This window comes from Balaenoptera borealis (assembly GCF_965194805.1).
Source record: "Balaenoptera borealis genome assembly, chromosome: 7".
Classification (NCBI taxonomy): Eukaryota; Metazoa; Chordata; class Mammalia; order Artiodactyla; family Balaenopteridae; genus Balaenoptera; species Balaenoptera borealis.
The window spans coordinates 71,910,239-71,936,855 of NC_138864.1; the positions used below are offsets into that span (position 1 = coordinate 71,910,239).

Below are 26,617 nucleotides of genomic sequence, written 5' to 3' on the forward strand. Positions count from 1 at the left end.
TTAGGTCTCTGTTAAATATTTTGTGCCTCCAAACAAAGCGAGAAGCTTTGTGAGTGCATAGGGGTGGGGCTGGGAAGAGGGCTGACTCAAAGCCTAAACTGAGTGTCCTGGCAATGGCTGTGATGATGTATGTGAATTTAGGGGAAGCCTAGGTGACTGGGTGGGGGGCAATTGGAGACTGAGCAGGAGGAAAACAGAGTAAGGGAGTAAAGTGGGGGTAGAGGCTGAGTGGAGGAGTGGAGAGAAGGAAGAAGGGAGGTAGACATCAAAGACCTCTACATTGTGCTGTTACACAGTTAACACCTGGGTTCCTATTCCTAAATCATTCTCTGCTGAAAAAAAAGATGATCACTTTAGCTCCCTATAACCCACAGATTACAAACTGAGCCACACCCTAAAGTTTGGTCAGAGGAGGGTCGAGGGTCCCACTGATTAAAAAAATGCAGGGCAGCCTGATAAGACTATGCTGTCTTATGCTTTTATTCCTTTCTTTTCTTTGATCAAGCATCAAACTGACATCTCCTTTCAAACATTTTTGAGGATCCAGTCTGTGGAAAGCACGAATACTACACTATCTTATTCTAGTTCTAGTTGAATTGGTTTTTTGCTAAGAAGGTATTAGCTGATAATTAAGGTGGTAGCTGAGAAGGTTTGAAGGCTGACTTCTGTCTGTGATATTTGATTGGAAGACATGGAGATTCCTGCCCTACATCACATCTTTTGGGTCATTCAGTTCTCGCTGATTATTGAAATAAGACCAGATGAATATTCACTCAAGTACTATGTAGTGTTGTACCAGGCACTGTGCTAATTGGTGGGTATATAGCATGGTTATTGCCCTCGGGGGCCATATAGTCTGTTGGAGATTAAGAGTGTGGGGAGTACTGCGATGGGGGAGCACAGGGTGCTTATGTGTTTGTGGGACGATTAGATGGACACCTAATCTAGATTTAGGTGGGTGGAATCAAAGAGGGCTTCCTGGAGGATGCAAGAAGCTCAAGCCTTAAATATGAATAGGATTAGAAGAGATGAGGGAGAGATCCAGGCACAGAGGCATTAGAAAACTTGGAAGTTCTGAGGAATGAAAGTGTTTCAGCATGGTGGGTTTGTGGAGGGAAGTGGGGAGAGCAGAGGAAGGAGCTGGAGATGAGATTGGTGGATTTAGCAGGAACCAGATCAAAAAGCACCCTTTCAGCTGTATTCTGGTGTTTGCGTTTTCTTGACTATGTTATGGGGAGTGTTTGGATGATTTTAAGCAGAAAACTTGTGTAATGAGAGAGTGCTTTCAAAAAAGATGACTGTGGCTGCAGTGTAGGGAAATGATTAGAAGGAGAACACAGTGGAGAGAAAGAAACCAGTTAGGAGGCTGCAGCAGTACTTCTGAAGGAAAACGATGGTGGCCTAGGGTAGTGCTGGTAGAGTTGGAGAGAAGTTGGCAGACTTTTTAAATATTCTGGGAGTAGAAGAAAAAGACAGATGTTTGGTTGTGGGGAGTGAGGGAGAAGGACTCAGGGAGCATCAGCAGGTTTCTTGGCTGAGCACCTGGCTTCCTGGAGGTATCGTCCATCAAGCAGGGAAACAGTTGAGGAGGGGAAGACTTGGGGTGAGGGAGGGGAGGATAAAGACGTCAAATCTGGGCATGTTCAGTTTTAGGTGATTGTGGACCATCCAAGTGGGTAGGTCTCATAGATGATTAGATATTTAGGCCTAAAGTCCAAAACGTGTACTGGGCCTAGATTTATCAACAAGGGAGTCAGCAGATTACTGATGTCATGGGAGTGGATGAAATCCCCCACGTCGTACATGTAAATGAAAGAAGTTGACAATAATAAAACCTAGGACAAAAGCCTGAAGAGCTCCGGCATGTAAGCAGTGGACAGTAGAAGAGGAGAATCCATAAAGGTGACTGAGAAGGAACAGCCACGTGGGATGGAGGAAAACCATAGTGTTCCCATCACAGAAGGCAAGGAAACAGGTTGTTTGGGGGAGGCGAGCAAGAGAGGTCAAGTAAGGCTAAAAAGATGACATAAGTTAGCAAATTGGAGATCACTGGTGACCTTGGTGAGGGTGGTTTCAATGGAATGAAATCCTACTGAGAGAAAGTGGAAGAGTGAGGAAATAAACACATCTAGAGTAGAATTTAAGTTACATCAGGAGTGTAACAGGAGTCGGGAGAGAGCTGGGATATAGCTTAAGGGTGATGTTAGGATTAATATGGAAGAGAATTGTGTGTGTTAGAATGAGACCATCCAAAGCAGATGTTTAATCTTGATACAAACCCCATTTTAAAGCCTTCCATTGAAATGTTCTTCTCCTTCTTTAGGTTTCCTACATTATATTTCTCCTCATTTGCTTTTTATTACTGAAGCAAGGAGCACTTAAGTGCTTGCAGATATTTTTTTTAAAACTTGGTAGTGAATGATCAATTTTTTTTCGGGAGATCCCTTTAAAATGTGTAGACAGAGTCAATTTATTTCATGGTTTTTGAATCCCAGTTAATCTGGGAGATTCCTCTGGGATTCAGTGCCCCATTTTTCATGTCTAGAAATATGAAATAGACAATCACTTCTTTACTTAAGCACAACTCTGAGTATTCTAGAGTGTACAGATTGTATGGATATAGGTGTTTTGTGATATCTTGTTACTGACTATTCCAAGCCCTGTAATTCAGAGGGTTATATTAGGGCACACAAATTTCCGCTTTTAAGTCCACCTTTTTCTTTGAGAAGATGCTGATTACATTTCTTCAGCTAGTTCCAAATCCATCCTTAAATTGAAGAGCACCAGAATGCTAATGCATTCCAAAAGTCCACTCTGGGTTCTTAGGACTTTGGTTGGCTTGGTTTCCAGACTTATATTTTTCAATTCCTTTAAAGTGGCTGAAAGAAAGAAGGAGACTTCTGCTTCAGTTGCAACTGAAGATTCTGGGTGTTGGTAATTGATTGATTCACCCATTAAGTTGAATTGAGATATATTACATATAGAAAAAGAATTATAAAGATGTAATTATACACGATACCATATTTAGAATTTATATAATTTATATTTCGTCTTTTAAAAATAACTAGCAAATTAAGTTAATGGTATTACTGACAAACTCTTTAGAGTTTAAATTTGATTTTGACCTTTAGAATTCTCTACTTGCATAGATAATCTTCCAGTTAGTTAATGTGACATCATAACTACCTACTATATAGTTTGTTAAGTACTGTGCTAGGAATTTTACATAAATTATCTCAAACCTCCAAAAATCATTATCTAAATCTTGGTGGGGTATGTTTTATTATTCCCAAGTTTACAAGTAAAAAAACTGAGGCTTAGAGAGATGAAGTAACTTGTCTGAGGCTTCCCAGATATGCTAGAATGGGTCAAGCCCATTCTTGGGCATGGATCTGTTGCCTATTGTACATTTTCAAATGCCTTGTACTTCTAATATCTAGTATCTATCACCATGATAACTGATTAATTAATTAAAGGAGCTAGTTGTTCATTGACTGGCTTCATTTAAATGTGAGGTCTTTAGTGACAGAGACAATGCCTATTTTATTCATACTTCCAACTCTAGATCCTAGTACAGTGCCTGCTGAATGAGAGATGCTCAACAGATATTTACTCAACAAATGAAGACTGATTTGCATGACATAACTGGAGAATATGGAACTAAATGTAAATTCTGGTTGTTTTCTTCACTGATGGTTTACCATTTAACCCACACCCTTAAAAATTTATTTTTGTTAATAGGTAAGAGTGGCAATCAACCTATGAAATTTACTTGAATAATACGTGAATATATTTTAGCCAACTCACCTGATAATAACACCTAATTATTCCTTGATATCTCATAAAGATTTTATTTTATTAAGTCAAATTTTTGAAGGATGAAGTGATTGAAGAATAGGAAAAAGCTAATTTTATTAATGATAAAGCCACAGTTTTAGAGTTGGAAGATAATTTAGATATCATCCAAATCATAATCGTAATTATAGTGTGTGGAATCAGGATTTGTTTTCCTACCATATTTCTAATGTCTGGCAGATGTCAGTTACACATCAGGTGTTCAATAAGTTTTAGTTGCATGAAATAATACATTTTATAAATGAGAAGACATGCCTAGAGAGGTTATGTGACTGGTAGCTTATGGTAGACCTGTAACCAGGGGTCACCTGATTCCCAGTCTCCTGCTCTTTTCTTTAAATTAAAATAATATCTAGCATTTGTCTGGAATATTTTGCAATATTTAACCTTTACAGCAATCTGAAGACTAGTTATGATTTTACAGAGGATAAATTGAGGCTCAACAAAGTTAAAGTTATTCTCCAGATCAGTAGTTCTCAAAGTGTAGTCCCTGGACCAATAATACTAGCATCACCTTAGAACTTGTTAGAGAGAAAAATTGCATGCCCCATCTCAGACCTACTAAATCAGAAACTCTGGCTGTGGGTTAGCAGCAATCTGTGTTTTAATAACCCTCCAGGTGATTTAGTATTGAGTATGGTGACTGTTAGGTTAAACTTGAATTAGATAGATCTAAATCTAGTATCATGGAGAATAGCTGTGAGCATAACAGGATAGAAAAGTGGGAAAGTCCAGTTAAGAAAATGTTAATTCCTTTATTCTCCTTCACTCCAAAGAGCCTCCTCCACATGCATTTTTGCTCTCTAATACATCTGCTGACTTAATATGTCTTTTCTTGATTCTCCTTGGTTCAAGAGTATGGGTAGCTGAACATTCTGAAAGGCTATTAATTGTTCTTTACTCACAGTATTTTTTAACATCGAAGGAAGACTGTTTTTATCCTTTTTTTTTTGCTGATTCAGACTTTAAGGCTATTAGGGTAACATAACATTTAAAGTGGAAAAATGTGTGTTGAAGGATATACCTTAACTCTTCAAGAAAGCTGAGTGTGATTGGCCTAATGGTTAGAACTTGGTGCCTATGAAGTCTGGTTTGTAGCATCAGTTCCCCTCTGGACCAATTAACTTCTCCCTGTTTCAGTAGCTTGGAATTCATCGCTCTGTGGACCTGGGGTGTAATTCCCTGGGTAATTAAATAGTTCAGGTGAGGCAGAAAAGATTCATGGTTTACTGCAAATCCATTACTCATTCTAGAAAATGCTCCCAAAAGTCCAGGTGATGTTTTGAAACATTTTATTTCTATATTGACATCACAGACATATATGCTCCTTTTTCCTGTAGTTCCCATATCACGTTTTGATACTTGAATTAATAATATGGCACTCCACAGCCTTAAAAAATGGATTTTCCTTCTGAAGCACCCAACAGAGTAAGTAAGAGGATAGATCTTCCTGTTCAGAACTTCAGAATGTGCAATATGCTGGTCTAAAACAATCACGGAAGTCATTGTTTTTGCCTGTGAGTCCCTACTGGGTTTTCTGACAGGCTCCTTATGTTACAACTGTAGCCACTTAGGCACAACTGCAAACCCAGTCCTGCCTGGAAATAGGCCCTGTCCTTGTACATGATGAATTGAAGAAGCTCCAGTTCTAGCATTTTCTAACTACCATTCATTGGATTTGACTCTGTGGCACTCTTCTTTTATCTGGGCTTCATATATCCGAAACCCAGTCTACACGTTAAGCCCATTCTTACAACATATGTCTTTATCTTGTCTTCTTGCACCTGAGTTCCTCTTTTGATAATGTGCTTGTTTCCTCTCTAATTGGCTTTATTCACTCTATTCACTCATTCATGCATTCATTCACTCAACAAACCTAATGTCTATGCAGGATACAATGTTGGAAACTGGACCTGAGATACGATCTTGGCAACCCAACCTTTTCTGACACCCTGGCGACTGGAGTCCTGCCCCTAGACTTCAGCACCATGTCTCCACATTCATGTCTGCTACTGTTGCAGACCTACCTGCCTGTATCTACTTCCTCAGGGATCTGTATTCCAGCACCTGTTGCGACACCTGCATTCCTTCTTGCAGGACCTCACTGATGGCACTCCTGGCTTGGCCCAGCACATACTAGTTATCTCTGTGCTTTCCCTGCTTCTGACTTCCAGCTATTGCCTGCAGCTGATTCCATTGCTGTTGCACCTGTTCCCAATCTTCACTTTTCTCTCAGAATGTCCATCTGCAAGACGATGGGTTTTACTAGTTCCTCTAGCCACATCTTGTTTTGGATTGCATCCTCAACAATCAGTGATGGAGTTCCAATTGTGCCAGGTGCAGATGCAGGCATAGAGGGATAAGATATAGATTACCATCTCAGGAGACATCACAAATGCAGTAGATCCTCCCCAGTTGTGAGGGGACGGAGATATTTCAGTTTGAGGTACTTAAGATTTTAGGGAGAAAATAAGGTTATAGAGGGACTAAAGGCAGGCCCTTATAAATCTTTGTATCATCTCTAGAGCATCAAGACAGCATGCTAAATGAAGAGAGTATCAGTGACATTTTTCATGTCTTAAATTACTAATAATGGTTATGGTACAATTGCTTTCCATTTACCATATCTTGCTCAGTAGAAATTTCTCAGGGTCTTTCTCCCCTGCCATTTCAATGAAATGCCCATAAATTTGCTTTGCTTTGCTAAAGATAATATGCATGTGAAAGGATTTTTCCCCCTGTATCTCTTTCTCCATCCAAATGTTCAGTGCCTTCCAGATATCGTGATTCGAATTGTTGACTCCTGCATCCTCAGTCCCAGAGATAACTCTCTAAAGCACATGCCATCAGGCCCCTCTCACACAAATATCACTTTCCTCCTTCCTTGCAGCTGCAGGAGTACCATTTTAAGGTCTTGGTTTATGTCTCCTCAGATTCCCTTATTTCCTAAAGCCTCAAGGCAAAAACCTCTGTTACTGCCATGCCATCTGCTTTACTTTACTTTTTTATTCCCAACACCCAATTTCTTCTTTTTCTAATTATCCCCAACAGGAGTGACTCATAATTCTTATATACTGGAACTAAAAAAAGTACATAAAACTAAATCTGCATATACTGAAATCCCTTGTTTACTAAAATTTGAAGTAGGGGCAGTTCACTACTGGGGAAGGATTACTTTACCTAACTGGAGAAAATAAGGCATTATCTCATTAGAACAAAGATATTTTGCACTTATTCAGTGTACAATGTATTAACAAGGTTTAAGGGAGTCCATAAGGAGGATCAAAGAGCAAGAAGTAACGGATTCTACTTGGGAAGGTTGAGCAGGGAAAGGGAATGTTGAAATTGACTCTTGGAGGAAATTCATCAGGCAGAAAAGAAAAGAAAACCCTTTCTAGGGAGATGTTACCACATGTGTAGAGGCAGGTGACATTTAATCATAATTTGTACTCAAAAATAATTAATGTTATAACAATTATTATCAACAAGGTGTGTCGTGTGCTACTGGTGTCTAGTGGATAGAGGCCAGGGACGCTGCTAAATATCCTACAGTACACAGGACAGATTCCATAACATGTGATCATCCACCTCAAATGTCAACATTGCCTCTGCTCTATAAGGTAGGTCCCATGAGACCTGGAACCTAGCCTGTCTTATTCACCCCTGTGTCAACAGAACCTAGCATAGTTTGAGGCAGAGTTGGTACTCACTTAACATTTGCTGAGTGAATGGAGGCATGAAAGAAGAGGGAAAATGTTTGGGGAGGGAAAATACATATTCAGAATTAGAAGTTAGGGTATAGTTAAAGAGCAGTGGGAAAATAATAAGGCTATCAATAAAGTAAAGAGAAATTAGGAAGGGCATCTTGTGCTATCTTAAGGAGTCTTCTTTTAATGTATAGTCCATGGAGAACTGCTCCATGGAGGGTTTTAAGCAGGAGACTGATGCCATCTGATTTATGTTTTAGTAGGATGACCAAGCAGTGAGGAAAGAGCCTGGAGGCTGGGCAGTCACTTAGAAAGGCATTGTAATAGTGCCAGAATGATGAGGGCCTAACCTAAGGCTGAAGCAGTGAAGATAGTTAGAGAGAAGAGAGCAGATTTGAGAGATATTTAAGACTTAGAATTCTTAGGACTTGGTGATTAATTAAATATAGAAAGTGGGGGAGAAGTTTCTGCCTTGGGCTGCTAAGTGGATGTTGGTATCATTACTTGAGATGAGGAAGATAGGAGGAGAAGCAGAATTTGTGTGTGTGTGTGTGAGCTTGTCTCTGTATACCCATTAAAACATTAGCTTATATCAGTACACTCAACAGACTTTTGATTAACCAATTTCCCAGGCACTAAGGGTATCAAGGTAAATAATTCCAGTTTTTAAGAAGCTAACATGTTCATAGCAGCACTGTTCACAATAGCCAAAAGGTGGGAACAACCAAATGTCCATCAACAGATGAGTGGATTAACAAAATGTGGTGTATCCATACAATGGAATTTTGTTCAGCCATAGAAAGAACGAAGTAATGATACATGCTTTAACACAGATGAGCATCAAAAATATTATGCTAAGTGAAGGAAGCCAGACATCAAAGGTTGTATAATGTATGATCACATTTATTTGAGATATCCAGAATAGGTAAATCTATAGAGACAGAAAACATACTACTGGTGGCAATGGAGAATGACTTCTTAATGGGTATGGGGTTTCCTTTGATGATGATGAAAATGTTCTGGAACTATATAGTAGTTATAATTGCATGACACTGTGGATGTACTAACTGTATTTTATATTTTAAGATGGTTAATTTTATGTTATGTGAATTTCACCTCAATAATTTTTTTTAAAAGGAAGCTCGCAGTCATGAGAAAGATAGACTAGTAAAAAATATGGCAAATCAATGTGAGCCATCTATAATTGTCTCAAATAATACAAAATGTTCTTCAAGCTGAAGAAACTGTCCAGAAAAAGCCTCACTGGCTACGAAAGCCCATGGCAGGAGCAGGGAGAAAGAAGGGATTGAAGAGACCATTTGCTCTATTTTTATAGTCCTAATTGCTGCACTTCATGTAAGGCATAATGGAGTTATTCCAGAGACCTAAAGTGGTTCCATCAATGTCTTGTGACCAGTCAGTGGCAAAGGTCTGAAATAGTACAGTTCATCAATTCTTGGAACTTTAATCTTTTCTTTCTGTCGACTTCATCTCCAAAATATTTGTAGAAAGTAAAGTCAGAGAATGATGGTGATAAATTGAAGGATTACAAATAGAAAAATAATTGAGAAAGAATAGTGGAAACTCATGACACAACTTAAAATCGAATGGCCTTTAATGTTTTAGACAAATTTCCCAAAGAACATTAAGGAATCTCCACTACTTAAGTTGTTTTTCGAAGTAAAGAGTGGGCCAAAAGATGCACTGTAGTGACCAATAAGGAATTGGCAGAGTGGTGTCACAAGTAACTGAAGGTGTTTTCCTAATGTAAAATTACCATATTTACCCCCTTATTTTCTACACACCTTTTAAAAGATAGAATGTTGTTTTGTACATGTTTACAATACCTTCCAAATATGGTAGTGAAGAACTGGAATCACTTAATAGTTAGGATAGCTCCATCCTCAACATTGGAAGAAATATTACTTGACCTACCTCCTTCTCAGGGGAATCATTTGTCCATTCATTCAGCAAACATGTATTGAATCAGAGGCACTGAGAAGAGAAGGATGCTTAAGATGAAAATTGCCTTCAAGTTGCTCATAATTTAGCGGAGATGTGTGAGAGAGAAACAAAACAATGTGATAGAGACCTTTTTGTGGGAAAACAGAAATGAGGTATCTAACCTTGCCTGAGAATATTAAGGTGAATCCCCAAGAGGAGATGATGAATCCTGATGGGTTAGAGTTTGTTAGGTTGGCACTGCATGAAATAAACAGGAATATATAAAATATAGCACCATGGTTCAATCGAGTTATTCATTCATTTATTAAGTACTAATTTTATGCCTACTCTGTCTCAGGCACTGTGACAGGCATTAAGCATGTCTGCATAATAAACTAATGAATCCTCTGACAGGAAATATGTGGGGTGCTATGGGAGTACATGACAGGGGCCCTGACCTGGCCATGGGACACAGGGAAGAACTCTGAGGAAATGACAGACTCAGAACTAGAATGGTGTCTTGGTCAGCTTGGGCTGCCATAACAAAATACCATGACTGGGGACTTAAAAAAAAGACATTTATTTCTTACAGTTCAGGAGGCTAGGAAGTCCAAAGTCAAGGTGCCTGCAGATTTGGTTCCTGATGAGAACTCTCTTCTGGCTCACAGATGGCTGCCTTCTTGCTGTGTCCTCACATGGAAGAGAAAGAAAGAGAGAGCTCTGGTCTCTCTTTCTCTTCTTAAAAGGACACTAATCCCCTCATGAAAGCCTCACCCTCATGACCTCATCTAAACCGAATTACCACCACAAAGTGTCACCTCCAAATACCATCACACTGGGGATTAGGGTTTCAACGTTTGAAATTTTTTTGCGGGGTGGGGGGTGGGGGGCGGGAAACACAAACATTCAGTCCGTAAACAATGGGTGCCACATAGCCAAAGGAAGGGAGATGGGTGAGGTAGGGGTTGAGTTCATAGAGGGATATTCCAGGTTATCCAGAGGACAATCAGGGAGAGCCTTGAAAGGCATCTTAAGGAATTTGTCTTAGCAGCAGTGAGAATCCACTGAAGATTGTTAAACCCTAGTCCAAACATTAACCCTAACTCTCACTCTAATGCTAACCCTGATCAGATTTTGTTTAGAAAGATAACTCTGTCTGTGGTCTAGAGAATGGATTTGAGAGAGGAAACTGGAACATGACCCTTTAAGAGACTCTTCCAGATAAGAGATGAATGGTAATGGGGTCTGGGGTGATAACATCGGGTGAGAAGAGAATTAGGTGGATTTGGGATGTGAGAATCAGAAACGGGTATACCTACGAGGTTTCTGCCTTGTTGTGGTAACATTTCTGAGACAGAAGAGTGGATCTCTTGTGAAAGGTTATAAATTGTGAAAATTATAAATTCTTTTTCAGGCATGTTGTGTTTGAAATATCTGAATATAATTTCCCATGGCCGGAACATGTGGGCTGCTTGCGGTAAAGAATCACAGGAGAAGCGGAGAAGTAGGCAGTATCCATGTCATGGAGGACAAAGGTATATCTTGTAAGGTATGGAGAATCACTGAGGGATTTTCAGTAGGGCACTTTTGTGTTTTAGAACAATTATTCTGGCAACAGAAGAATACATCATAGGGTGCTGATACTGGAGGCAGGTGGTTAAAAAGCTGCTGTATCACATGACACGGTGGTGGTAGGCTGGACGGGAAAAAGAAGAGGAGAATCATATTTCAAGGACACATTCATAGAATTTGCTGTGAGAATGTCAGGATTAAGAAAAGAGTTGTGAATGATTCCTAAATGTCCTTTGGAACACTGAGTGGATGATGATGTCATTAACAGAGATGGCGAAAGTAGGGGGAAAGGCAGAGTTGTGAATTTGAACTTAGATTTGCACGTGGTATCTTTGAGATGGTGCAGGATGTCCATCTGCTGCTGAATAGCAGGCAACAGCTGCTAGTTTCTGTGACATCACTACTGGTAGCCTTATTAATGCTGGCTTATTTCAGTTTCCCTCTGTAAGTCCTTTCTTTCTCTTGGTCCATAAAGATGAGCCACCTCTTCTCTCTGTACACTATTTCTCTGAGAAGACCTTTTATCAAGGAGACAACCAAATATCACCACTCTAATGTAAGCACTACCACTAAAGGTTGATTCTTGTTCTATGAACTCAACATTAGCCTTATATATACAACTAGTTCTAGATGTTTCTATTTGGATGTTTTGTCATTTTCTCAATTCAACATACTCACATCAAAACTTTCCAAAATTCTTTTATTATGTCCAGAATCCATATCATTTTTCCTGAATCTCTTTGTGCGTTAATGTTCTCCCAGTCATACACATCTGAAACTTCAGGATCATCCCTGGTTCTTCCACAGTCGTCATTCTCCAAATTCAATCAATCATAAATTCCTATTTTTTTCCTTTATGCTACTTGTTTCAATCTTTCTTATATTGTTATCCCCAATGTTCTAGTTGATAAAAAGAAAAGAAAAACACTTATTAAGACCCTACTGTGTGCCAGGTAATCAAAGGTGCTCAGAGTGTAGTACCACTGGAGAGGCAAATACGTAAACCTACAAATACCATTTAATATGATGCGGAATCATTGCTGAGTGCAATGTATAGTGGAGGTCCTAATAATTCAAACTATGAAAATCAAGGAAAAATTTACAAGAGAAGAAAAACCCTAGCTGAGTCTTGAAAACGAATAGGAATGGCATGGTAGAGAAGCAGAGAAAGATGTAGCAGTAGAGGGCAGAGCATGAACAAGAGAGTTGAAGCTTAGGAAAGGTATGGCATGTTGAAGCTACCCTCCATAGTTAGTATGGCTAGAATACAAATTATGCAGCAGAAAGTGGCTGGAAATAAAGCTCAAGACTGACCAGATCAATCATCCTAAGTAAGGAATGCATCACCCTACACCCAGATTGCTATCCCAGCTTTCGAGCTGCTTTTGATGCCTCTAGTCTCTCACTCATGTGACTGACAAAAATTTATTTTATGTGGTATTTAGAATGAGCTTTCAAAGTACTGTCATGTATATGACCCATTTACCCATCACAACAACCCCTTGAGGTGGTAGCAAGCTGAAATTAGTAATTTTCTCAGTATTAACAAAGTTTAGGCCCTAGATCTTCTGTATCAGATTGCCAAATGCTTGCCATTTGTCTATGCATTTTGTGTATTTCTGTCGAACTATCTTGTATACAAAGCTATGATTATCATCCTTTTGCTCAACAACTTTTATTAGCTCCCTATTATCGTACATGAGCAAGAAAAGCCTCTCTGCTTGACGTTTTCAAAGCTCTCCATAATTTGGAACCAGCCTACATATTTAATCTGATGTTCTACTTCTCAAGAAAATTTACCTTTGCACTTCGGTTATCAATTGGTGCCTAATAAACTAGCCCAAAACGTAGTGGCTTAAAACAAATTCTTTATTTATGGACTGGGAATTCAAGTAGGGTTTAGCTGGGTGATTATCGTGTTCTACTTTTTATTGAGTGAGGTCACTCAAGGTTCAGCTGGCAGCTGGTCTGGTCCAAAGAGTCCAAGATGGCTTTGTTCATGTATCTCTTGCCTTAACAGAGATGCCTGAAAGCCTGGCTCAGCTGGGACTGTTGACAGAAATGCCTACATGAGGCATCTCTAGCACAGCAGTCAGTTTTCTTATTTGGCTCCCACAGAGAGCGTTCTAAAGGACTAAAGCAGAAGCTGCAAGACTTTTTCTGTCTTAGCCACGGAAATTACACAGTGTCACTTCTACCTCATTCTGTAATCATAAAGAGAGCCTCAGTGCCAACTGAGATTCAGTAGGATGGGATTACACAAGGGTATGATTACCTGGATGTGTGGTTTATTAGGGAGTAAGCTTTGGAGGCTAATAAACACATTTAGCTTTAGTCAGCTTCTCATTGCTTGTGCACACGCCATAGTTATTCCTGCATCTGGACCTTTACCCATGTTGATCTTCCCACAGATTCCATCCCACCTCTCCTTTGGCTTACCTAAGTCCTACCAGTCTTTCAAGGATTGTTCAAGTCTCATCTTGAGCATTTTGAATCTTTCTCTGAATACTCTTGTTCTCAAAAAATCTTCTCTATATTTAAAATACAATAGTATTTATGGTCTGGCAGTAGGACTAGAAAGGAGAAGACTGAGTTGGAGATATTTGGGGGGAAGAATCAACAGGGCTAGATACCCGTTTGAATGTTGTGGGCTAGTGACAGGAATCAGTCAGAGATGTTGTAGAATCGAACCTCGATAGGTGAGAGGATTGAGCTACAACTTACAGAATCACGAAATACCAGATGAGCAGTGGTTTGGGGGAAAAGATTAATTCCCTTTTGAACATGTTACTTTGGAGGTGTAGTGGAAGAGCCAGATGAAGGAGTCTTGCAAACAATAAAGGGAAAGGAGTGGAGATTGGGAGAGAGGTCAGAATTAGAGAGAGAGATCTGGGATCCGCCTGGTAAGGAGGTGCTGGTTGAAGCCGTGGGGTTGAATAAGCTTGCCAGAGGAGAAGTTGTGGAGATGGAAACCAAAACAGCCAAGGGCAGATCTGAGGGGAATTTTTGCAGCAGAAAGAATATGAGGATCCAGAGAAAGAACAAAGAGACAGGAGGAGACCTGAGAGAGTGCAAAGCTCCTTAATCCAAAGGAGGAAGGCAAAGATGGTCAAGTATTAAGGCTGAAAATGTGTTTAAGAAGCAGGGAATAAAGAAGACCAGCGAACTTTATCGTGAAGAGGTCACTGGCCACTGATCTAGGAATCATTAGGAGGAAAGCTAGACTGGACCTAGTATAAGTAGGTGGTAGGGTTAGGAAGCAGGAGAGTAGTGAGGACAGACTGGCCACTTTTTCAAGAAGTTTAACAATAAAGAAAAAATAGGATATCCTCTGTAATAGAATTACAAATAGAACTCTTAATGATGGCCATTCTTCTGTGATGCTGGTCATTATGTGGGAGTCGTGTGTGCATGTGTGTGTGTGTGTATGTGTGTGTTGGCGGGGGGAGGTATATATTATGTAGCAGTATTTTACCAGCCAGGTTCTGTATTAAAATCACCGGAGGACCAATTATACTCTTTAAGGCCCCAAACCACTTACTGACTGAGAATTTTTAGAGGTGGGTCCCAGGCATCTGCAGGTTAAAAAAAAAAATCTTATAGACACTGACTTAAGGGTTTAGGTATATCCAGGGACCTGGAGCTTCACAAAACAGTTGATGTCTTCATAGGGGGTAGGGCTAAAATGGAATTAAGTTTTTAAAATGGAAAATTGGGAAATAAAAACTACAGTAAGAATTCAAGATGTAAAAAAGTAAACATAGAAGACAAATATCTCTATATTGAAGACAAACATTTTAGTAACAACAGAAGAAGTCATATACTTCAGGTAGACTTTTTTTTGCTTCAGCAAAAAAACACGGACAGTTTTATGAAAGTCTATCATCAGAATTCCAAGCCATTTTCCTTTCCTCTTTCTTTTTTTTTTAAACTGGGCTGGGGGAGGAGAGTAAAAAGAATGTGGTTTGTGAGGCCAGTTAAAGCTCAGAAATTATTTCAAACCAAGCACTTTTTCTAGTCTGCACTTTTTGAAGTCTGCAAGTCTGGATCTTGGGGGCAGGGGAGTGAGGAAAACTTTGTCTGTGGAACCATTTGTCATTTCCTGGGAGGAACCCTATGCTTAACCCTTAAGGGAACCACATTTGAATACACATACTTCTGGGATTTGACGAAGAGTAGGTCCAACCCTAGCCATTTTCTTTCTGTATTTCAGATTGGTGTTTTCCTAACCTACACCTCAGGGGAAAAGAGTGGCTTTCCTTGAAAAAGAAGCAAATAGCAGTACCATTTGGGGATGTCAGTGAGGCCGACACTGTTGAACTCCTTTCACACTTTCTTATGACAATCCAAAACACAGACACACACAGTGTCACATTTTATTAATCTTATTTAGATATGAATTTGACTCATAGTGTTATGTTGTTTGTATGTTTTCATAGGAAAATCTTTATCAAAACGGAGTGTTTGGCTTTTGTTTTGAACTAGCATGCCAGGAAAGGGTTACAGAAGCCTGTCTCTTCTTGATGTTTAACAGCTGGTAAGAAAGCACAGCCTCTCCCTCAAGCTCAGCTCAGTCATATAAGTAACTCAGGGCCATCACCATCCCCCACTGCCTTGCTTCACTTAGTAAAATTCCTTGCAAAAGTTGAAATCCGGTGGTAAACAAAGGAAGCAGCTTTGGTTCATTAGTTTGGGGAGGACTAAGGGTGAGATTGTTGTAGTTAAAAAGGAGGTTTTAAATGCAACAAGTGGTATGCAGTCTCCAAGGTTTCATGGTTGGAGTGTTGTTCCTGAAAAGGAATAATTCAGGATGAGGAATAGTCTTGGCCTTACTGAGAGCCTGAGCTAGAATTGGAAGCCCCAAACTAAAATCACAATCAAGCCTGAAAGCTGGGCATCTTCAATTACATGAACACTACTTGGCAGCTTTTTGCTGTATGCAACTTACAGTAGATAACAACTTCCATTGTGCCTCTAATCAGTGTCTTACAGAACTGAGCTTGCTCGATACAAATAAACAGGGACACAAAGATGAAGTGTCCACAAAATGGCACACCCTTGGGTCAGCATAATAACCACTTAGGTTGTAGAGAAATCCACATGATTCATGAGGTCCTTAACTAAACACATTAAGGAACTACATATTACATTTTCTCCGAGTCAGAGTAAGTGCTTTAAATAGCAATCAGGAAGGAGAGGTCGAAACGTTGGGCTCGGAATGGCCTCTCTCTCTGTGTCTCTTTGTCTCTCTCTTGCTCTTTCTCATGAAGATAAAGTGTCAGTGTGTAACCCTCATCTTTTGAGTAAAATTAAGTCCCCAAGGAAATAAAAGGAACTCATTTTTCATTTAAATCCAAGGACAGCTGGGTGGATCCAACACAGTAAAATGCTCACGTGAAAGCCATAGGACTGATTTAAAAGATTGGAGTTGGGAAGAGAGAAAGAGACAGAAAGGAAGAGAGACAGAGACAGAGGGACGGGGCACAAAAGTTTTATAAGTGCCTACACTCTGCTATGGAAGGGGACGGTTGGTTCCTGGGATGGAGGCTGAGGGCAGGTGCCCTCTGTGAGGACGCCTCTGTTGAGCCACGCTGGCTTCTTGCTGGAAGGGAGGGCTGTGGGACCACAGCTGGGCTGGGCTCCAGCTGGTCAGCTATGTGGCACTGCTGCTATTGTTGAACAAAATTCTTTCCTCATTACACATCTCTCTTCTCAATTTGATAGAAAGTACAGTTCTTGGAATTTTTCTCTTCATGAACTTGAAGGAAATCAGAAAAGAGAAGCTTATTTTCTCCTCATTTAACAAGGGACTATTTGCTGAATCGGTAGCTTGAAGCTCCTTTATATAAAATTAGCTCTAAGAACACAGAGAAAAGTAACAGAAATTTGATCAATCTTATACAATGAATATTCAAGCAAAACCCATAATTTACCGGTGGCGATGTCTGATAGGGCTGATTGGCTCTTTTTAATGGACTCTAATTCTGTGGCGATTTACTTTAAACTGGTTGTGTGAATTTAAAAAGTCTAATATTGTTCCTAATCATATATGTTAAGGGGAACTTCTGGAGCTGGAACATTAATCTTGTTTGGCAAATTATTAAAATCCTGGCAAGAACAGAAATGAGATGGGGTAACATCCTCTTTCAGCCTCATTTCTTTTATCTGTAAATTGGGGGTAATATTTTTCGCCAATGTACATAGAATGATGAACAGAAGCATTATTTGTGAATTCACCAATTGCTCTGGAAAATCAAAGGGGAAGGCTTTATATTATAAATCAGTGATGCTCAATCAGGGTGGGGAAGTTGGAGGAAGAGGAGTGGTAGTCACCTAGGCTTTTAACTTGAAGAAGACTGCAGCCAGACTTGAGGACACCAATTCATAATCTTTCCCCTCAGTTTTAGGGTCTGAAGCTTCTAATTCCTGGTTAATATGGCTCCAAATAAGATAGAATTTTGCATGATCAATTATCATTGAGTTGGCACTCTTGTGTCTTTAACAGCTTGGATAATTCAGGCCAAAACAAGATCAAAAGCAAAAATAAACCCTGTTTTTGCCAAAAGCCAAACTTAAAAAAAAAAAAAAAATAAGATGAAAAAAATGGGACTTGTAGCCCAAATTCTCTAGAGCACTATGGCTGTGGCAGTCTAGCCCAGTGATTCCGACAGTGTGGTTCCTAAACTGGTAGAATCAGAATCACCTGGGAAACCTGTCAGAAATAGAAATTCTGGGCCTCTTCCTCAGACCTACTGAAACAGAATCTCGAGAGGTGGGACCCAGCAATCTGTGTTTTAACAAGCCTCTGGGTGATTCTGGCCCACACTCAGGTTTGAGAACTACAGCTCTAGTCTAATCCTGCTGACAATTTGGTCACATCAACTGTTTGAAAAATTACAATGGTTGTTGTCTCTCAGCCTCTACTTCTCTCTCTTTCTAATCCCTCCTTTGCATTGTCACTAATTATCTTCCTAAAGTGCCGTTTTAATCATATCTTTCTTTCTCTCAAAATGTCTCAGGGGATCCTATTACCTACTACATATGTTTATACAGATATTGTAGCTAAAAGGGGTCCTCATTATCAAATCCAACCAACTAGTTTTACAAAGGAGACTATTCTGGGGCAGAGAGATAGAGTGGGGATGCCTGGGCAAGTCAGGTGATAAATCCTGGACGTTGAATCAGCATCTTATATCTGGTTAAAGTGTGCCTGAAAGCAGCTTTGGGGACGGGGAGATACGGGAGAAGAGGGAGATGCCAGGAAAAGGGAAACAAGCAAACCATGGTGTGTGTTTAGAAGATGCAAGAAATCTCAGATCCAAGCCTACTGCTTTTTGTTAGTTGGGATGGTCAGACCCCTTTTTAATTTTCTTGGTACTAGCTCATGGGGTATGTTCGTTTGCTGGTGCTGCCGTAACAAAGTACCCCAAACTGGGTGGCTTAAACTACAGAAATTTATTGTCTCCCTGTTCTGGAGGCTGGAAGTCTGAGTTCAAGGTGTTAGCAGGCTTGATTCCTTCTGAGAACTGTGGGGGGAAGGATCCATTCCACGCTTTTCTCCTTGGCTTGTAGATGGCTATCTCCTTCTCCCTGTGTCTTCACATCACCTTCCCTCTATGTGTATCTCTGATCAAATCTCCCCTTTTTATAAAGACACCAGTCATATTAGATTAGAGCCCACCTTAATGACCTCCTTTAACTTGATTATCTCTTAAAAAACCCTCAGCTTAATGACCTCCTTTAACTTGATTATCTCTTAAAAAACCCTATCTTCAAATAAGGTCACATTCTGAGGTCCGGGGGTTTCGGATTCAACATACACATTTGGGGGGTTACTACCTTCTCCTTTGCACTTGGATGGTCCAGCTCAATGATCCCAAACGGAGTACTGTGAAGGAGAGTGGTGAGTGGGACAGAACTCAATTGTTGCCATTCAGAACAATTTTAAAAAATGTTTTCCACTTGGAAAACAGCTCTGGTGTTAACTACTTCTAGAAATGAAGAATGCTAACGCTGGAGTTTCATTTAGAGAACTTCTGGTCTGACATCAAATTTAGACAGAAGAGCCCACTGTTGGAAAGAGCTTTCTTTACCCACAGTCACAAATCTCATCATGCTTCTGATTTCAACTTCTGTGCTTTTGAGTTGCTGCATGCCTAAGCAGTGAGGTGACTGGCCCAAGGTCACGGCAGAGCTGGGACCCCAGACTCGATTCTCCTTCCAGGATTCTGTGCCCCTTATGGCTAGTGGGTCTTGCTGAGGGGGTCAGATTTACTTCTGAATACTACACACTACATAGCACTTGTGTGCTTAATTTTCCAAAGTTGTCCTGCCACCTGAGACAACTGCATTACTATGAACCATTGGAGGGTTCCGCTTCTTTCCATCAAAACGTATTTCCCCCACATTTTTACTGTACAATATTTGCTTGACTTCATAATATTTCCCTTAACTTGTTTGCTAGAACTCTTGTAATAATTGGTACAGCAGGAAAAAAAGAAAAGACTGAACTGATAAGTTGTTTCCAGTCAGAAGTCACCCATTTCCTGCAAATTGTCAGAGAAAAAGAAAATGGATTCAGACAGCTTTTTGTCTTTCAAGACACACAGCTGCATAAAAAGAAAGAGTTGCTGATCAGTTTCTGCCCTTGGAAAAAAGTAGGAAAAAGCCTCATTAATTTAGACTTAGTTGTGAGTTTGCGATTATATCAATACATAGAATAATATTAATAAGATCATAAGGGAAAAGATTAATTAGAGGAAAAGTGTTTTCAAGTGTACAAGAAGCAAGCAGGTGAAGAAGTAATCTCTCTTGTTAACCATTCTATCCCTCGCATCTACCATAGTTCTTGGCAAATAATATGTGCTCAATAAATTTGTATGGAAAGAAAGAATGAATAAATGAATAAAATAGTATACTTATAAGCAGATGTTGGCAATACTTGGACTGGTGCCTGGATATGATAATCTAATTGCAAATCTTGCTTCATTATTTATTAAATTTGAATCTCGATGAAGCAGTTCTCAGTCTACTTTTAATTACCATAGATTCTTTAAAGCAATAAACCTGAATTTCATTAAAAGAATTATATTATCCAAACTTCATTAATTCACACTACTTTTTCCCCTTTATTTAGTATGGCATAGTGAAGTCTAATTTCACTGAATGACCCAGAGGGAAGTAAGTGATACCAAATAGGAGACAAGAAAACTGATTAAACAAAAACTCCAATGTTTACCAGAATCCCTGTCTTTCTTTATGGAAGTCAACCTCACCTGAGAGAGAGAGAGAAAAGACACAAAATATATTTGTAGATAATATAGATAGATGAACATGGCTATCTTTGATGCGCCTGAGAAATTATTAGAAAGTATAGGAAATAATCACTGCTTTAAAGATAAGAATCATAAATATCTCCCCTAATCCAGCAAACACCATCACCCACACAGAAGAAGCAATGTTTAAATCCAGCTGATTAAGTCAATTCTATCAAAATAGTACAATATACCTCACTCAACTTTGCTCAACTCCAGAAGTGAAATAAACACCTAAAATGTCATCTTTTAAAATATTGTTCAAATTCTTTATTCTAAACTTCAGTCTCTTTTATGTTTATGAATGCACTTAGTGTAGATAAGTCTCTGTGCTTAATTTCACTGCTTATAGGCAAAAACTGAAATTGACATTCTGAGGCAACTCCGCTTAGTCGTCTCAAATGGTTAACTCTGATTGGCATTGGCCCTACCTAGCTGGAACCATTCTTTCCCTTCAGTTAAGAGCCAGAGCTGATTACAATCAAGAGAATAGAGAGAGACTGGAGAATGGTTTCCTTCAGCTAATCTTGTTTGTTTTATTTAGGTCTGCTCTCTGGATTTTCAGTAGATAATCACAGTTTTACTTTATTCCTGGTACCAGGACTTATTTTCATGTTTATCAGAGTTGTATTTTTCTCTGACATGTTCGGCCTGCTATTGCTTTTAGTGCAATTTGTTTCTCTTTCCCAAACCATAAATGTATTGTCCTTTGGCTCATTCTCTTATATTAAGCAAATAAAACTTATATGCCTCATTGAGTCTTTGCATCCTTTATTAATAGCAAAGACATTCTACTGGGCCTAATGGAAAACCACTACATAATATTAGATTTCATAGAGATGATAACCAGCAGGGGTTTTTTTTTTTTTTTTAAATTGCTGAGTGTGATTAGAATGTTGCATTTTTCTGCTACAAAATATTATTAAGAGCTATTCTTTATTAATAGTACTTCCCTTTTACCAGGCATTTAGCATGCATTTATAGTTATTCTTCACAACAGCCTGAAGATGTAGACTTTTTAAAATCACATAAATGCAGATGGGAAAGCCCAGGATTCTAGTCAGCCAGTAAATGGTAAAAGTTGGATCAGAATGAACTCTGCCTAGCTCTGAGGCCCATGACCTTTCAATAAAGAGCTGCCGCACAGCGAGGTCTGCAGTTCAGTACTGAAAACAAAGTTTCTAAGCATTTAGATCCCTCTGAAATGCCTCTTTAAAACGTCATTTTCCAGAATATTAATAAAACCCTCTACTCAATTGTAATTACTCTGAATTAAGTGAAAAATAGAGAAAAAAAAATCAACAGAAATAGAGGCTTGGTGAAAGGGAGACTATTCCCTTTAACCATATGCCTCCGTGGCACTTATAAACTTGCAGTTCTTTTTGACTGCTGGCCAGAAATGAATAGGGTAACAGAAATGAAAGCAGAAACAGATGTGGGCAAGTCTAGGTGACCTGCCAAGTGGAAGATAATGTTCTATACAGATGCAGACACAAATACAGTGAATAAAAATCTTAAAGACATGGTCATCTGCATTCACCAGGCAAAAAACAATGAAAAAAATACACATCTCCTGTGGCTGATTCTTCAGAGCTTAGCTCCAAGGTTTGGCGTATAGAATTCGATTTCCATTCCGAATTGTCTTCAGCTTCCTTTGCTAAGCATTATGGGTACAAAGTCTTAACTGATTGCAAATGTTTCTGTGGTAAACTTTTCCATGGGAGTCACCAGCTGGATTCCGCAGGGTTGCTTCTTTTGCAGTAAAACTTGGGAAGAAAGAATGATTAACAACAAAATCTTCCTGTAAGGACATTGTTGTAAAGAAGTTGTCAATAAGTTTGTTTTCTCTGTTTGTTAAAGGGCAGGGTGCTCAAAAGGAGCAGGTAAAATAAAGTCATGAAAAAGTACTTGGACTCTAATTCCTTCTTAGCCAGACGACTTCCAGTGGTTTAGGATTGCAACCCAGAAGAAGTATGAGTGGTTTCCAGAAAAAACAGTGTAAGTGGCCAAACCAAGCAATCTACTTAAAGTGGGCAAAGCAGAGCTGGAGGCCGTTATGACTTCGAAGCAAGAGACATTATTTTTTTTCCTTCTCTCACTGGTGGACCTAAGTGTTGAGTTTTAATAGGGAATCAAAACCTGAATAGATTGCTGGAGAAGAATCCAACTCTTAGGTGTTAATCAGTTCTGTCATCTGTTGTATCTTCATTTAGAATTAAAATTCTTCAAAATAAGCTTTCCCATCAGGACTAAAAGACAGAAAATCTATTATCATGATTTCTGGATGTTCCTTCTTATATTTCCCAGGGGTCAAAAGTCTTCATTAAAACATAGCCATCCTCAAATTGGACTTCCCTGAAAAGGGCTTTATCGCTTAAGGCTTCTTAATAGAAAGACAGCAGGGTTTTCCTCTATGAAGTCAAATTGTAAACATAGCAGGTGGTCAATTAGCACATTCACCTAAAATATTTATCTGTTTATTTATTTATTGTCCTACTTTTAATCAAAGGTGAAGAGTGAAGTTCTTCCTAAGAGAAATCACTTTTCTTTGTTCTTCAGGTAGTGTCAGAGGAGGTCACTTCCTGTGGCTCAACCTCCAGGACTTCATAGGCACAGAGGCTATTCTTTTTACTTTATCATTTTGGAGGACCCAAAATATCTGAGGGCAGCAGTGTGTTCTGACTGGAGGTGGGGAGCTCTCCCACGTGTCTGCCACATTCTTCACAGGGCAGGGCAGGGATGCGCTCAGCTAAACTGATTGGTCTTTCCTCCTTCCTGCATCATGTCACTTACTGTCTGTGGTATTGTGGAATCCCTCCCGTATCTTGGCATTTCTCTCCAGAGGCCCAAGACCGTCTCCTGGAGGCCTCCCTCTGGCATGGGTAGTGGACTGTATCTCTCTTATCTTATCCCTTGGGTATGACTGGGAAAGCTTTATATATGAGGTCTGGGGCTTATATCTCTAAATCTGTTCATATAGCACCTACAGTGAGTTTGTGTTGAGAATTAGAGGGGAACTTAGAAGGATGAGGAGAAGGCATTTCCCTTAGCTTCTTAAAGGACACCAAGGATAATGGTCCTGAATAAGTACCGTTTGCTTGCTCAGCTCTGTATTTAGACCCTGGTGTGACTCGTAACTTCCTGTGAGAATCAACCTCATGGAGGTGAAGGTGAATTGGGGGGTGGGTTTCTTTGGGGATACTGGGCTTGGCAATGCCAACCCACCCCGTAGCTGTGGACATTCTAGATCTGTGGTTCACATCATTTATGTCTTTGTGGCACGCTTTTGAATTCTAGATTCTCAAATCAGCACACTTGAAAAGATGAACAGGTGAAAACAGTTTTTATTTTTAAAAGGGAAAGTTTTGGAAAACTAAAAAAAAAAAAAGTACTGAAGTAACCACACTCTTCAACTGGTCACACTTAGGGCCTTCAGCTTGAATCCCTATTTGAATCAAGTTTTTTGAATGCTCTGACAATACTTTTGCATTTTTGAAGGAAGATCCTCACACGTTGCTGTAAATGCTCAGTTACTCTTTCATGCTAGATCGAGTTTAACCTCTCTTTTCTTACTCTCAGCAAATATACTCTATTCTATAGTATACTGCATGGTCAGGTGAGTTCAGTATCCTATCAGGTGGGCCACACCATAAGGGTTCATGTCCTTAGTTGCAGCAAAAATACATTTCACATATTGAGCCCAAACTGTACAGTGATGAAAAGTTGTCCATCAGTGTTGAGAACCTGTGCTCCAGAAATCCCTCACTTTCTGGCCCTCTCCAGCCTCAGCTTGAAGGAATATATCAGGAGCATTTGAGTGGTAAAGCCTGTCTTTCTGTGCATCTTTTCCTAGCTGATTCTTGTTAAGAACTGTTAAAGCTTTGAGATTTTGCCTTGCTTGCAAACTAACAAGTAAGACTGCCACAGTTTCATGGATACTGGTAGAAGACAAAAGACTGCTGGGTGAGAGACAAAGGACTGTTTATTACTCGCAGTAATAACAATGGTCAGAATATAAGTCTTTTTCCCCCCCAATTCTCTGAGTCCCACAGGGTGATTTAAAAAAAACAGATGACATCTGCACATGCAGTAGTTTGCATTATAGGAGAGAACCCCTGAATTTAGGGAACCCGAATCTTTTACAACAAGCAGTAAGCTTTCCTGTGTTTGCTGTCTATTTTACTGGATGATAAACATGTTTTTCTTCCAAGGTTGTTCATGGTACAAACATCCTTGAAAATATAGTCCAGAATAAAAGAGCAATCAGGGCTTCTCTTGCAAAATGTGCAGAAACGTGAGACCCATAAAGAATTGTCTCCCAACAATTTCATGCATGTATAACAGAGCTGGTAATACATTATTTTTAGGATGAAGGAGAGTTGAATTATTTTCACCCAGGACTCTAATTCCATCTTAGGCCATGTTTTCTTTTTGTAGGGTTATTATACTGATTTGGAAGATTAAGAGAAGACAAAGATGGAAAGCGTTGTTCTTGAGTGTTCAATGTACTGACAGACTCATAATTTGTCCGTTCTTAGTAAATGCTAAGTAGTGGAAGTAAATGATTCTTCACAAAATGGTGACCTTTCTTTTCAGGTTATTGCTCCTGAGTTCATGCCTCAAAAAAATACCAGTGGGTAGTACATAGGGTTTGCCAAAAAGTTTGTTTGTTTTTTTTCCATAAAATGGCTCTAGTAGCACTTAGTTGTCTTTAACTCCATTTGAAAAAATTTTGTTAGATTGTATTATGACAGCTGTCATATTAGCATGCATTAAAGAAAAATCAAAATTGGTGAATTTTTGTTTAGCCATTTTAATATTGAAGGTGGAAGAAAAAAGCAACATTTTTGGCACATTATGCTTTACTATTTCAAGAAAGGTAAAAACGCAACAGAAACACAAAAAAAGATTTGTGCAGTGTATGGAGAAGGTGCTGTGACTGATCAAACGTGTCAAAAGTGGTTTGTGAAGTTTTGTGCTGGAGATTTCTCGCTGGATGATGCTCCACGGTCAGGTAGACCAGTTGAAGTTGATAGCGATCAAATGGAGACATTAATTGAGAACAATCAATGTTATACCACATGGCAGATAGCCAACTTACTCAAAATATCCAAATCAAGCATTGAAAATCATTTGCACCGGCTTGGTTAGGTTTATTGCTTTGATGTTTGGGTTCCACATAAGTTAAGTGAAAAAAACCTTTTTGACTGTATTCCACATGCCATTCTCTACTGAAATGTAACAAAAACGGTCTGTTTTTAAAACAAATTGTGACAGGCGATGAAAAGTGGATACAGTACAACAATGTGGAACAGAAGAGATTGTGGGGCAAGCGAAATGAACCACCACCAACCTCAGCAAAGGCCAGTCTTCATCCAAAGAAGGTGATGTTGTGTATATGGTGGGATTGGAAGGGAGTCCTCTATGATGAGCTCCTTCCAGAAAACCAAACAATTAATTCCAACGAGTACTGCTCCCAATTAGATCAACTGAAAGCAGCACTCGACGAAAAGCATCCAGAATTAGTCAACAGAAAACACATAATTTTCCATCAGGATAACACAAGACCGCATGTTTCTTTGATGACCAGGCAGAAACTGTTACAGCTTGGCTGGGAAGTTCTGATTCATCTGCCATATTCACCAGACATTGCACCTTTGGATTTCCATTTATTTCGATCTTTACAAAATTCTCTTAATGGAAAAAATGTCAATTCCGTGGAAGACTGTAAAAGGCACCTGGAACAGTTATTTGCTCGGAAAGATAAAAAGTTTTGGGAAGATGGAATTATGAAGTTGTCTGGAAAATGGCAGAATGTAGTGGAACAAAAGGGTGAATACATTGTTCAATAAAGTTCTTGGTGAAAATGAAAAATGTGTCTTTTATTTTTACTTTAAAACCGAAGGAACTTTTTGGCCAACCCAATACTTAGGTGTCATCTTTCCAATGTTCAATCGTTACCCAAGCACTGTAAAATCATTAAAATTTGTATACCATCCTCTCCCACAAACTGGGACTTTAATCTGAGCACTACAGGTAGATTCTAACTTCAAAAATTGGTCCTATAATTGTCACTGAAAAAAATCCATTTATAGATTGGGGAAACCAGTTATTGTTTTGTCATTTCAGAGGTTTATAAAATTAACCTTTTAACTAATTAAAAATGATATAATGAATTCTAAACTTCAGCCGACTAAAAATACAAAAGAGGGGGAACTTTTAAGA

The 26,617-nt window shown here is 39.2% G+C and overlaps 1 long non-coding RNA gene across 1 annotated transcript in view; it reads left to right on the plus strand.

The window, feature by feature from the left end:
- Positions 1–26,617, plus strand: part of LOC309631798 — a 45,872-nt gene that overhangs the window by 5,775 nt on the left and 13,480 nt on the right. The window contains exon 2 of the long non-coding RNA XR_014246557.1: positions 10,921–11,055. This is a non-coding gene — a long non-coding RNA (uncharacterized lncRNA). The remainder of the gene's footprint in view (positions 1–10,920; positions 11,056–26,617) is intronic.